We start from the raw sequence: 14,481 nt of genomic DNA, 5'->3' as shown, positions 1-14,481 counted from the left end.
TTTCTGAAATTTTTTTGCTCATCCAAGTTTCTGAAGTTCATCATATATTGGTTCTTTCACTGACCTTATTTCGGGCAGCTGTTCCTGCCATTCTTGTATATACTAGCAGGCATAATTGTGACGTTTGGTAAGCGCTTGCTATGTTCCAAGCACTGTACTAAGCACTGGGATACATATATAAGTTTATATATGTATGCCCATATGGGGTTCACACTGTAAGTGGGAGATAAAAGAGGTGTTGAATCCCATTTTAAAGATGGGTAAAATGAGGTACAGAGAAGTGAAGTGACTTGCTCATTGTCAACCACAAACAAGTGGCAGAGCCAGGATTAGGACCCATGTCCTCTGACTCCAGTTCTGTGCGCTTTCTGCTAGGCCATGCTCCTTCTCACGATGTCATCCTGCACAACAGACCACCCTCTGACTCTGGAGTTTGGAGGATAAGCACCAGTTGGTTCTCACTGGGATTTCAGTAAACATTCATCCTATAGATCTATCATAGAACTAAAGCAACCCTCCTACCTGGGGAGTCCAGACCACTTCCCATGGATTTCCAACCCAGCCTTGACTGGAGATTAAACTCAATTGGTGGTCACAGCTCTCTCAGGTTTGGGAACAGCCCATGTGAATCATCACTTCTTGCTCAAGTGCTCAAGTCTGGAGTGAAGTCTCTAAGGCTGAGGGCTGGCCTGAATTTGAACCCACTGTCCGGAATGAGACAGGCACATTACCTGTTAAGAAAGGGTCTGTGAGCTCTAGGCCACTCTCCTGGATTTCCTCCAGCAGAAATTTCACTGAAGATTTGTCTCCCCAATAAATGAAATTAAAGAACTCCGTGGTGAACCTAGGGATAGATCAGGAGAGAGCTTGAGTTCTAAATCTTAGTTATGTGCAATCAGTTCCTGGTCCACCTAGAAAAGGCATACTGAGATCATTTTCCTTGTGAATAGAGAGTATCAGGCAGTTCCGTGGGTCTGCTTGAGGCAGAAAACACTACAAATCAGAACATTCCAGCAGACCTCTGCCCCTCAAATCCTTCATTCATTCAATCATTTACTGAGCGCTTACTGAGTGCAAAGCACTGAACTAAGCACTTGGAAGAGTACAGTACAACAACAGACACATTCTCTGCCCACAGTGAAATTCTTCAGACCTGACTTCATCTGGCCTAATCAACAGGAATGATTTAGCTCAAATTGTTTATTTGCTTCTTTCACAGAAGAGTCATCATCCCCATCTTTACTCTCAGCAATGGCTGGGAATGAAGGGGCCAGGCTGAAGCACAGTCCCAGACCAAGTCTTTAATGCAAAAAGGGGCCCCCAGGGTCACATGCTGTAGGCAGAAGCCTCCATGCCTTATGGACCACTTTGATTCTGACCTCCACCCCCTCCACCGTCAGGTCCATGTCCCTCCTGCCCCACCTACTCATAACTGCACTACGTGCCCCACTTCTCCTTTAGGTCTCTGTTTACATCTGAGTTTAGCCAGCTTGGACATTTATTGTCTTTCTCATTCTATCTATACTGTGGTACATCTACAGCTGAATTTAAATTGAAGATGCTTCTACTGATTAACTTTATCTGTGAACTCAGGTATGGCTGAAAGAAATGGAATGAGTGGCTGACAGTGTCTCTGTGGTTTGTCCTTTCTAGTGTCAATGTATTTCCTAAATGAAACATGAGGCGTTGATTTTGATATTATCTCTCACTATCCCAATGTCCATACTAAGGTGAAAGGAAATCAAAATAATCAGTCTTAATTTGTTAAGCAAGCCAAGACCCTAATCTAATTGGTTCTATTTGGGAGAACAATTGAATCAGCCTCTGAGGTTCTCCTATTGCTACTAAGATCTTGAAATTCTGTACCAAGCTCCCCTGAGTTACATACTACTGATGGACAGGCTCCTTAGAGAGGGATTCACAAGGGAATTCTCACTGGAGTGTAAGCAACATACCTGTCATTATGGTCTCTGAGATATATTGTACAGTTTCCAAGAATCTCTTCAAGATTAGCACATTCTTCTCTGAAGAGAAAACAGTTGAAATAATTTATGAAGTGGCCTGGGTAACTAAAAGTAAAACCTACATGCTATGGTTGAGATAGAACATGTAATACCTGGGTTCATCTGTCCTTATCTGTGTTGGCTGGTTCTGTAAACGGTCCAGAAGTTGATAGTATGCACTGTCAGATGAAGGAAGATTATAAATCTTGTCATGTCAACAGAAACAAACACTGAGTCTAGTTCGTCATTCCGCCATAAAGGAGGTCAGAATGGGTTGTTAAAAAACTGGAAGGAAGCCAGTTGGGAGAAGAGGTGTATGGACAGGGGAAGAGAGCTGGGGAAGTGGAGGAAGGAGTGGCAGCTGTCACAGCCTTACTATTCTGGGTGCAGATTTAGTCTCATAACCCCACAAGGGAGTATGGGATGATGGGGACAGCAGTGTGGGAGATACAATCAGCCAAGTAGTCTTGGAGCATGGCCACAACACTTCTAGACTGTCAGTGGCTCGTGGACAGGGATTGCTTCTACCAACTCAATTGATTTCACTCTCCCAAGCACTTAGTACAGTGCTCAGCATTTAAATCATGGCATAATGGATAAAACATGGGCCTGGGAGTAAAAAGGTCATGGGTTCTAATCCCATCTCCACAACCTATCTGCCGTGGGGCCTTGGGCAATCCTCTTCACTTTTCTGTGTCTCAGTTACCTCATCTGCAAAATGAGCATGAAGAATGTGTGGGATGTGGACTGTGACCAGCTGAATTTGCTTGTATCCACCCTAGTACTGAGTACAGCACTTGGCACACAATAAGTGCCCAAAAATACCATTGTTATTATATTAAATATTATTAATAATAAGTCCTCAGTAAATATTGATTGATGGATTCTTCCATCATTTCCAGTGACAAAAAAAAGTCATATTGACTGCCAGCTCCAGGGAAGAATCCCCAGGGATAGATGGAGAGGGCTTTCTCCTCACGCTTGGGACGGAGACTTGTTTGGCCCTCCTGATTGTGAAGGGAAGATAAGTGCTCTTATGTTAACATCTTGGAGTAAACACTCCTCAATAAAGAGCATCATTCACCACTTGTGGGCTTCTTTAAGGACACAGTCTTATGCAGGATTTTAGTGGGATTTGTTAAGCACTTACTATGTTTCAAACACTCCACTAAGCATTAAGGTAGATACAAGCTAATCAGTTTGGACACAGTCCATGTCCCACATAGGGTTTACAGTCTTAATCCCCACTTCACAGAGGAGGTTACTGAGGCCCAGAGAAGTTAACCGACTTGCCCAAGGTCCCACAGCAGACAAGTGGCAGAGCCAGGATTAGAATCCAGGTCTGACTCGCAGGCTCCTGCTCTCTCCACTCTGCAACACTGCTTCTCTGGGTTGGGAAGAAAGACCATTGGACAAAGGACCAGGAGCCCCTTGTTCAACTCCAACTGCTGGATCACCTTGGGAAAGTTACTTTATTCCCCTGTTCTATCATCTCCATTACAGGAGTGTTGAGAAAGTGTGTAAATACTCATGTGTTCTTAGAACAAAAGTTTTTTTATTACATGAAATCATTCATTTCTATTGAATTAGTCATTACTTACTCCATTATGGCCTGTTCATTAGTTGGCTCTTGATTATTTTCAGGGGGTTCTCTGGGGGAAAAGAAATAAAGCAAAATTTTCAATTGCAGAGAAGGATTAATAGCTGATTTTCCTTTGGTGTAGTCAGATTTATTGAGCACTCACTGTGTGCAGAGCACTGTATTAAGCACTTGGGAGAATACCATACAACAATATAACAGATACATTCCCTACCCAAAATGAGCCTACAGTCTAGAAGACTAGGTTAGCCTAGTCCCTGATGCTCTTCCCCTCCTTCCTCCCTTACCATATGAATCAATGGGATTTATTGAGCACATATTGTGTGCAGAGCATGGTTCAAAGTGCTTGGGAAAACACAATATATTAGAGTTGGTAGACATGACCCTCACCCACAAGATGCTGAACTGCATCCACATCTGAATACTTTTCCATTCTTTGATCAGGGTAGTCTGACCTTTCTACAGCCCCAAGTATGGGGATGGATCAAGCTAGAGCTTCCTGAATGGAATTTATCCTGGCTACACCTTCCCACACCACCCAAATGTCACTGTGAAACTCACACTGTACCTCTGGTTGAACACAAACAACTGCAGGTGTTGCAAAATACCAAGTGCTGTTATGCTGTGGAGGAAAAAGAAAACATCTTAAATTTTTTTTTTTGGAGAAAACATAATCCCAAGGCGGTTCTTCTGTGAACTCAGGAACTACTACTAACCTGAGGTGACTCTGACCTAAGTGAAGCCACATTTCCTTGTAATAGACTAGATCTATAGGGCACCAGAGTGGACAATTCCTAGGCAATAGGCCAGTCAGGCTGGATGGTACAAGACAGAAACCACCCCAACTACCTCAAGACTGGCCCAAACCAGCTTTAAGATTTCACAGGACTACTCATTCTATACTTCACTCTGCTGTCCAGATCATTTTTCTACAAAAATGTTCAGTCCATGTTTCCTCGCTCTTCTAGAAACTCCAGTGGTTACCCATTCACCTCTACATCAAACAGAAACTCCTTACCATTGGCTTTAAAGCACTCAATCACCTTGCCCCCTCCTTTCTCACCTTGTTACTCTCCTACTATAACCAGCCCAAACATTTTGCTTCTCTCGCAACAACCCATTCACTGTACCTTGATCTCCTCTATCTCGCCTGCTGCTGACCTCATGCCCATGTCCTATATCTGGCCTGGAATGCCCTTCCTTTTCATATGTGATGGACAAGTACTCTCCCCACCCTCAAAGCCTTAATGAAGGCTCATCTCCTCCAAGAAGCCTTCCCTGACTAAGCCTTCATTTCCTCTGTCCCCACTCTCTTCTGAGTCAACCTGACTTGCTCCTTTCATTCATCACCCCCGCCTCCAGCCCCATAGCACTTATGTACATGCCTGTAATTAATTTATATTATCTAGGGAAGCAACATGGTCTAGTGGAAAGAGCACGGGTCTAGGAGTCAGAGAAGATGGGTTCTAATCCAGTCTCTGCCACATGTCTCCTTTTTGACCTTGAGCAAATCACTTCACTTCTCTGGACCTCATTTACCTCATCTGTAAAATGGGGATTAAGGCTGTGAGCCCCATTTAGGACAGGGACTATGTCTAACCTGATTATCTTGTATCTACCGCAGCACTTAGAACAGAGCTTGGCACGGAGTAAGCACGTAACACCACAATTGATATTATTATTATTATTAAATGACTGTCTCTTCCTCTGGACTGTAAATTTACTGTGGGCAGGGAATGTGTCTGTTATATTGTGTTGAACTCTCCCAAGTGCTTAGTACAGCACCCTGCCCACAGTAAATGCTCAATAAATACGATTGATCGATTAAAAATACCTTAGAGTGAGGCCAAGGCAGACATTGCATTAACACCATCAGGATGGACCCAATGAATGGATTTCATCCAGATGAGGCTCTTAGATGTATTCTGTAGCCCCTAACAAGGCTGCTATGGAAAGAGATTTTCGTTTAAACCAACGACAAGATTTAGGTTACAGCTTCATCTCATTGGGCTATTTCAACCTCAACACATACCAAAATACACCTATGTTCCTTTCCCTGCTACATCTCCTGTCTGCATCTGACTGGGATCTTTCCCTTTCTGAAGTTTATCTTTCCCTCTCCTCTGTCTGGCCTGCCTCTCTCTGACCTTCAGGTTGATGAACCCATAGACTTGGGGAGTGTGAAAATCGCCTCTAGACAGATTCCAGGTTCCAGAATGATGAAATCATGGAGCATTACAGGACTTCACAAGGCCATGTGATTAATCCCCTGCATCCTTGCCATTGAAGACAGAGCAGCTGAAATGCTGGCCAAGGACACACTTGTCATATCAAAACTAAAAAGCCATGGGAAATGATCAGTGTGACCAATCTCAGTGCAGCAGGAGAGTCTCCTCACCCAGATTCTGCCTGAAGGGAGGATTCATGTGTCTCCTCCTTCTGTAGTAGTCCTGGGTAATGGAAGTCGATCTCTTGAGCCCTAGACAAAAGATGTTTGAATGAGGAAATCATGACCAAGGGCAAGATCTTATGAAAGACAGATGGCAATGATATCATCAGGTGGAGAGGATGAGGCCCAGAAAGGCCAGGAAATGGAACCCCATTTCATTTCCTGGATGACATTATAGATGAAGAAACAAAGTAAGAAGCCTCTCCTCATGTAACAATGGGACAACTCGTTTGATGATTCCTAGTGGACTCATGGTTATTTGTGATGAGCCTAGAACCAGAATTTCCCCTACTGTGAACTGGAGAGAAGGTGTTAAACTGGACAACCTAAGCCCATTTCCTCCACACTGACCTCAATGGAGAGGAAGTCTGCTGGTCACTTTCATGTGTTCTAAAGGCAGCTATTAAGTATCCCCCTTCAACTTTTCCTCTGTAGATTAAATGCCTGTCCAAATAATCATCCTTCATAGTTAGTGACACAAAGATTTCTACTTCAGCAATGGTAATAGTAATACAAGTGGATGTGTGTGAAAAGTGATTCGTGGACCTCAAATAATATTTTTGGGTTCCAGGAAGAAGGCATTTAATCTTGAATGGGAGTAGTAGGGTCAGAATTTCTGGTGCATGATGTTGGCATCATCATCAGTTGCATTTAAGTCCCAATTCATGAATGACACTGTGCTAAGAATCAAACAGAGGAAGATATACAGATACTGGCTTAGAAAAAGCAACTAACAAGGAATCATGGGTATGATTATCTCCATCCTGTGCTGCTTGTGTCATAAGAATGTAAATCCACAAGCAATACCATGTTAGATTAGACTAACTGTCCATCCAAATGAATATTTCATCTTCAACTGTGGATACAAGATTCCTGGAGGAACTGTGTGATGGATGCCCTCCTTAATATCCATCATATTAATCAGTGGTATTTATTGAGTACTTTCTATGTGCAGAGCACTGTACTAAGTGCTTGGGAGAGTACAACACAATAATATAACAGACACATTCCTTGCCTATAATGAGCTTACAGGGTTTGAAGACAATGCTGTCAAGTCTTGACCATGACACTACACATGGGATTTATGAAAAATGTAACTATATCCACATCCTCCTTGAGCCTATAGATGGAATAATTGATATTCTGCCCCACCTGATCCACAGAGAAGATACAGGACAGGTATACAGAGTCTAAAAGATCATCAGGTTTCTGGACAGAAGGAGACAATATTTGTCCCCTAACTAATGGCAGTAGGGTAGTATCGTTTGACCATGCCACCAATTCAGCCCTTATCTCACAAACTCCTTGTCTTCAGTGCAATCACAAAGGCAGAGAACACGCCAGAAAAGGCTCAGATACTTAATTCCATTTAGAGTAGTAGTGTGGCCTAGTGGAAAGAACACAGGCCTGGGTGTCAAAAGATCTGGGTTCTAATCCCTGCTCTGCCACTTGCCTCCTGTGTGACCTCAGGCAAGTCACTTCACTCAGCCTCAGTTTCAACATCTACAAAATGGGAGTCTATCCTGTTCATCCTCATACTTAAACTGTGAGCATCATGAGGGGCAGGGACTGTGTCTGACATGATTACCTTCTATCTACCCCAGTGCTTGGCACATAGTAAGCATCTAAAATACCACAATTAGTATTTTACAGGTGAGGATACTGAGGCATGGAGAAGGTAAGTGACTTGCCCAAGGCCACACTGCAGGCAATTGGCAGAAAAATGGCAAACATTCTCATTCTGAATTTGTCTATGGTCTTCCAGGCTGTTGGGGTTTGAACAGAATGAGCAGAACAATCAATTGAGGGCATTTTTCACTGCAGGTGAAAAGATTACATTTATTCAATATTCCACTCAGAACTGGAATTGCAGAATGTTCACCTCTGTGACCCTCTCTCTCTAGATGGCTTTATCCATGTCTCCAGATGAAAAAAAAAAAATCAAGTTTTCCTTCCAATTCTCCTTCTCCCCATTTCCATCCCAGGACAGAATCCACGACTACATCTGTGAGGAATAAAATTAAGCCTCTTTCATCCCAGGACTCCAGAGCTGGAACCACTTATTGTTCTCAAGGTGTGAACTCAGTACCTGGTGCCTCTTTTCACAGTTTCCAGATTGGAAAGAATAAAACCAAAGAAGGTCAGGGACTTGACCAAGGCCACCCCAATTCATACTGAAAATGAGATTTGCGATTAAGGGATCGGGCATCGAGTGTGGATCCTGCTGGAACACGATCTCACCTATTTGTGGCATGAGGGACATAGTGATCCATCTGGAATTCGAGGTTGTGGCCCAGCAGACTGGGGATGAACAAAACTGAATCTACGGAGGAAATGTTAAACATGGAAGGATTGACCAATGTGGGGCTATAGTCAGGAGAGCTGCCCTCCATCAGGGTTCTCCCAAGAGCTCATCTGCACTCTTCCATTGCATTACACATCAAAACCTAGGTCCAGATCCTCACCCCATTTTGGTGTGGATGGCGAAATCATCCCTCTCTTTTTCTAAAAGAGGTTCCTCCTGGGCTGAAGAACTAGGATCCTCTTCTCGTGAACTGAATAAAAGACATTTAAATAGTTAGGTATGGGTACTTATTCATTCATTCAATAGTATTTGAGCGCTTACTATGTGCAGAGAGCACTGTACTAAGCGCTTGGTATGAACAAGTCGGCAACAGATAGAGACAGTCCCTGCCGTTTGACGGGCTTACACTTATTAGGCACTTACTCCATATCAAGCACTGGGCTAAGGCCTGGGGCAGGTACAAGATAATTCGGAGTCCCTGGCCCATAGCGGTCTCACACTTTAAGGACAAACGAACATAGATGATGCCAGCTGAAGCTCCTTCAGGGAGAAATGATTAAATGCATACAGCATCCTTCAGAGCAATAGCCAAAGAATGGGAGTGATGGACTGAGGGGAAGAAGCAGCTTGGCTTAGTGGAAAGAGCACGAGCCTGGGAGTCAGAGGACCTGGGTTCTAATCTCAGTACTGCCACGCGTCTGCTGTGTGAACTTGGGCAAGTAACTGAGACTCACTGTGTCTCAGTTACCTCATCTGTAAAATGGGGATTAAAATGGTGAGCCCCACTTGGGATAACGTTTGTGGCCAACCTGATTAGTTTGTATCTACCTCAGTGCTTAGTACAGTGCCTGCCACCTAGTAAGTACTTAACAAATACTATTAATTTAAAAAAATGTCTGGGATAGTGGTCCTACCAGTGGCGAGGGAGACAGGAATTGGGAATTGGAGACCAGAGTGGGAAGAGAAGAAAGAAGGAAGAACTCTTCTCAGTGCATAGCCTGGAAACTCAGTCCTCCAAGTCCAACATTTTCTGCCTTGAAATGAAAATTGCCCCTGACCACGTAGAATGCCCAGTGTGAGCTAGGGCTGCAGTGGAGTTCACTACTGGAGTAAGTGGAGGATAGGAAGAGGAAGGGAAGAAGCGGGGACAGAAGCAGAGCCTTGAGCTGCAGCCAGCATTTTATCAGAAAAAGAGAGCCTTAGCTCGATCTAGGTTGGCGAGCCCAACCAAAGATCAGGGCCTTGCCCAACTGCAGAGGTAAAAGGAAAGACTTCAGGGAAGCTGTCAGAGCGTTTGCTAGGCTCTCATAGGCTGTCCCTGACACTTCTAGACAAATTGCAGCTGGAGCTCTGGAGACCCTCCCCTGCCATCCAAGCATCTGATTTAGTGACTCTGACTTGGCATGTCAGCCCCTAGCTCATGAGTCAGGGCTTGATGATCTCTGCTTTATGTTCTCCAAGGAGAAGAAGACACTGTAGGGGCCTGGGACTTCTAAAATGGGATTCTAGGGAGGGGCTCAGACTCAGGGTTTCTGGGGTGATGGGGTGAGTAGAGATTTTGGGGAGGCGGAGACAAGAAAGAGCAGATCAAGGAGGAAATAGAGGGATGAGAGGTGCCGGAGAAAGGAAGACCGAAGGAAGTGTTTGTTCCCTTTTTGCTCCTGGTATTGGTTTTAGGTGACTTGTCTAATTTGTTCAGAACAGGAATTAGGGGGTCTCTTAGTAGTGACAGCAGCAAACTCAGAGTTAGGTCAGTGTTCCAGACCTAGTTTTCACTTTGATGAAAATTGCCAGGGACGTGAAATAACTGCCTACAGCAATAATGACTATGTGATTTGTTAAGTGCTTACTCTGTATCAAGTCCTGTGCTATGTGCTGGGAAAGATATAAGAAAATAAGACTGGGAAGAGTGTCTATCCCATATAGGGCTCCTGGTATAAGGGGTAAGGAGAGCAGATATTTAGCAGAATGCCCTGCACAAAAATGACCCTAAATCAAAATGGTTGATGGTGATGTTGATGATGCAAGGATAATATCTTTGAGAAGCAGCATGGTGTAGTTGATAGAGTAGGAGCCTGGGAGTCAGAAGGACCTAGATTCTAATCCCAGCTCCTCCACTTCTCTGCTTTGTGGCCTTGGGCAAGTCACTTAACTTCCCTGTGCCTCAGTTACCTCGTCTGTAAAATGGGTGTAAAGACTGTGAGCCTAAAGTGGGACTGTGAGCCTAAAGTTGGAACTGTGTCCAACCCAAATTGCTTGTATTCACCCCAGATCTTAGCACAGTAACTGGCACATAGTAAGTGCTTAACAAACACCACAATTAGTATTATTGGGAAGACTTGGCCACAGTGCCTGGGGCAAGGCCTGCAGAGCCAGGCTCACCATAGCATGCTCTCGTTCTGGAGATCTTTATTTTTTCTTTTATGGTATTTGTTAAGTGCTTACTATGTGCCAGGCACTGTACTAAGTGCTGGGGGAGATACAAGCTAATCAGGTTAAATCCAATCTATGTCCCACATGGGGTTCCCAGTATTAATCCCTATTTTACAAATGAAGTAATTGAGGCTGAGAAAAGTGAAGCTTCTGATGGTTGTCCAGCCAGAGAGTGTGTCATAAAGCGATCCTTTCAACTGGTGGAATACAAAGAAAGTTGCCTGAGGACCACCCATTTTGGCCTTTCCTGGTTTAGCAAAGACACAATTTCCTCATGTTACTCCTAGAGTAAATCCCTTCCATTCTCTCTTAACAATTGCTCTAGGGGAAAAAAACAAAAACAACTTGAAGAGGATCCTGAGAAGGGCATTAACAACTGGCATCTGCATGAGAGCAGAACAACTTACCTTGGCTCCTGCCTGGCTGGTGTCTTGCTACTCATTGCTGAGCTGGGGAAAATGAACAAAGAAAGTTGCCTGAGGACCACCCATTTTGGCCTTTCCTGGTTTAGCAAAGACACAATTTCCTCATGTTACTCCTAGAGTAAATCCCTTCCATTCTCTCTTAACAATTGCTCTAGGGGAAAAAAACAAAAACAACTTGAAGAGGATCCTGAGAAGGGCATTAACAACTGGCATCTGCATGAGAGCAGAACAACTTACCTTGGCTCCTGCCTGGCTGGTGTCTTGCTACTCATTGCTGAGCTGGGGAAAATGAACAGAGATAAATTCAGAAACTCCTATATTGAGGCTCTTACGGATGTCAGAGGAGAAAAAACAAATCAGGGGACAGTCTCATAGTGAAGCCAGTAAATAGGTCCTCCAAAACTAACCAGTCACTGAGAGCTGGACAGCTTGGATCCCTGGGCTGAGATGATGCCCAGTTTCCTTACAAGAAATTTACTGTCTGTCCTCTTTCTGGGGTTTAGGGTAAAACATACATGGCATCTAATGGAAATATTGCTTGGCACATATCTTTCCACTCCTCAAAAACCTCCTATGGGTACCCATCTCTCACCTACATCAGGCTCCTTGTGGACAGAGATCACGTCTACCAAGTCCATTGTATTGTACATTTCCAAGTATTTAGTCCAGTGCTCTGTATCCAGAAAGGGCTCCGTAAATACAACTGATTGATCCAGGAAAGCCTTTTTACAACTAGCTCCAAGGCTATCCAATAGCTCTTCATTTTACATATTGGCTTTCTTCCCAAGCTCATCTTCTAACTATATCTTTTCCCCAATTCTCCTGCCTCCAACCCCTTGTCTACATTCTTCCCCAAGGCTGGAACTCTCCCCTCAACCTAATCTGCTGGATACAATGCTCCCTATTTTCAATACCCCCTTAAAAATCCAACCTCCTTCAAGAAGCCTTCAAATCCCATTAACCCATTAACATGCTTAAAAGTATACACACACATACTATATTCAATCATTTATTGAGCACTTCCTATGTGCAGAGCACTGTACTAAGTGCTTGGGAGAGTACAATACAATAGAGTTGTTAGACACGTTCTCTGCCCAGAAGAAGCTTAGAATGTAGAGGTAAATATACTGTGTATAAACAATTATATATCCATTTATTTATATTCTTTATCCTGATCTGATCATACTATTACCTGCTAGATCCTTGTTCTGTCTTGATTCCCACTGTTCATAAGCAATTACTGTCAGTCTTGTGCTTTATAGGCGCTTGATAAATAGCATTGAGTGAAGGATTCCACTTCAGATTTCACCATCAAAATAGCCTAGGCTTCTGGCTTCGTTTTCTAAAATGAAATGTCATGAAGCTGACAACAGAATTTGAGGCCTCAGCCTGCTCCCCAAGAGAAAAACTAGGAATTACTTCACTCACCTGAGTCACTGCTGAACAGTTTGGTTATCATCGCCTGATGCCCCCTGTGGACTTCAAGGAAAAGCTCTAGGTGGAGAGCAATGGGGTTTAAAGTCCCCAGTCGACTTCTTTTTGTTGTCAACTTAGTTTTTGTTTCAGTGGTTAATAAAAGGCACAAGACTCCACTCGCTCCATGCGTCAGCCATGGGCTGTTCCTAACCATAGACAAGTGCCAGAAGGTAGCAGTTGAGGAAACAAATGTACAAACCCGTTTTTTCCCACTTGCAGGGCCAACTCCACCACTCCCATACTCACCAAACAGAGATCAAGATACTCCACCTGAGCCAGCCTTGCTGATCAAACTGGGGAATGTGAGAAGGCTGGGTACTGCAGCCTTTAAACTCCTCACTATGGTAAACGACCACTGGGTATTGGCCCTCAGGAGCAGAAGGGGCTGGACTTGAATTTGAATAGGAGCTAGGAGGAAAGCCTATGAGTCAAGAAGATAGGGTCATAAATTGTCACTAATAGAGGAATAAAATTCCAGACTCCAGGAGTGGCAGTGTAACTGACTGTCCTGATACCCCTAGGGAGAAGGGCAGCCTTTTCTGAGTCAGGATCTTTTTCCAGGGATGGTGCCTTTGCTCAATCTCAGCACTGCCAGTTCAGGAGAAACACAAACTCAGTCACTGGGATAGTCACTGGCAGTCAGGGACTACACAATTAATGTTGACAGCCTGACTTCCCTATGCACTTCCAAAGTAGAATACAATCAAAGGAGATCCATCAATCAGTGGTATTTATTGAGCAATTACTGTGTGCAGAACACCGCACTAACCTCCTGGGAGAGTACCATATAACAGAGTTGGTAGGTCCCCTGCCCCACAAGCTTACAGTCTAAAGGGGGAGACAGACATTATTAAATATGGATTTGGACATAATGCTATAGGACTGGGGGGGTGGTGAATAAAGGGAGCAAATCTAAGTGCAAAGTTGAGGCAGAAGAGAGAGGGAGATGAAGACCATTTCACCTTGCATCTCCACAATAGGTTGTAAAGATCAAAATGTAAACTCAGAGTTGGTGAGAGGGGCTGAATAACCCCCAAAGATCCCTGAGTCAGTGTCATGGAGCAAACAAATGCAAATCACTTGCTAGTTATGTCCTCCACCTTTTTTATTGAATGTCCACAGGGCTTGAGGCACTAATTGTGCCAGGTGCTTGAAAAACACGGTTAAAAAACAGTTAATGTCCTGTCATCAAAGAACTTGCAACCTAATTGGTGATACAAGACATAACATCAATATGTTTAAAAGCAATTACCGGAGTTGTGGGAAGAGAGGGGATTATGTTTTGGATTGGTGTGAGGGAAATTGATGGAGTTATTGAGCCCTATTCTTTCCTCCCTCTGCCTAATAGAGCACTTCCAGACTGGGATTAATTTGCAACAGAACCACAGCTGTGTGGTTCCCTACCCTCCTAATCCTCAACTCATGTAGTTTATCTGCATCGAGGGGCTGTACTCCATGTGGTCCCATAATCCTGACCTTCAAAATCATAGAAATGATATCAACAGAACCAGAGAAGCAGCACGGACTAGGGGATAGAGCCTGGGCCCGGGAGTCAGAAGAATCTGGGTTCTAATCCTGGCTCTGCCACTAGTCTGCTGTGTCACCTTGGGGAAGTCACTTCACTTCTCTGTGCCTCAGTTTCCTCATCTGTAAAATGGGGATTGAGATTGTGAGCCTTGTGTGAGAAATGAACCGTGACCATCCTGATTAGCTTGTAACTACCCTTAGTATAGTGCCTGGCACATAGTAAGCACTAAACAAATGCCATCAAAAATAACCAATTTTAAAAC

The 14,481-nt window shown here is 43.9% G+C and overlaps 1 long non-coding RNA gene across 1 annotated transcript; it reads right to left on the bottom strand.

Moving 5' to 3' along the window:
• Positions 1 to 11,452: 11,452 nt before the first annotated feature.
• LOC114817851 lies at positions 11,453 to 12,820 on the bottom strand. Its single transcript, XR_003765715.1, has 3 exons — positions 12,644 to 12,820; positions 12,408 to 12,557; positions 11,453 to 11,494 (listed from the first exon to the last, which is right to left on the bottom strand). It is a non-coding gene; the product is annotated as an uncharacterized LOC114817851 (long non-coding RNA).
• Between the last annotated feature and the right edge of the window lie 1,661 nt (positions 12,821 to 14,481).

Source organism: Ornithorhynchus anatinus, chromosome 17 (assembly GCF_004115215.2).
Source record: "Ornithorhynchus anatinus isolate Pmale09 chromosome 17, mOrnAna1.pri.v4, whole genome shotgun sequence".
Lineage (NCBI taxonomy): Eukaryota > Metazoa > Chordata > Mammalia > Monotremata > Ornithorhynchidae > Ornithorhynchus > Ornithorhynchus anatinus.
This window is presented reverse-complemented; position numbering and strand designations above follow the sequence as displayed.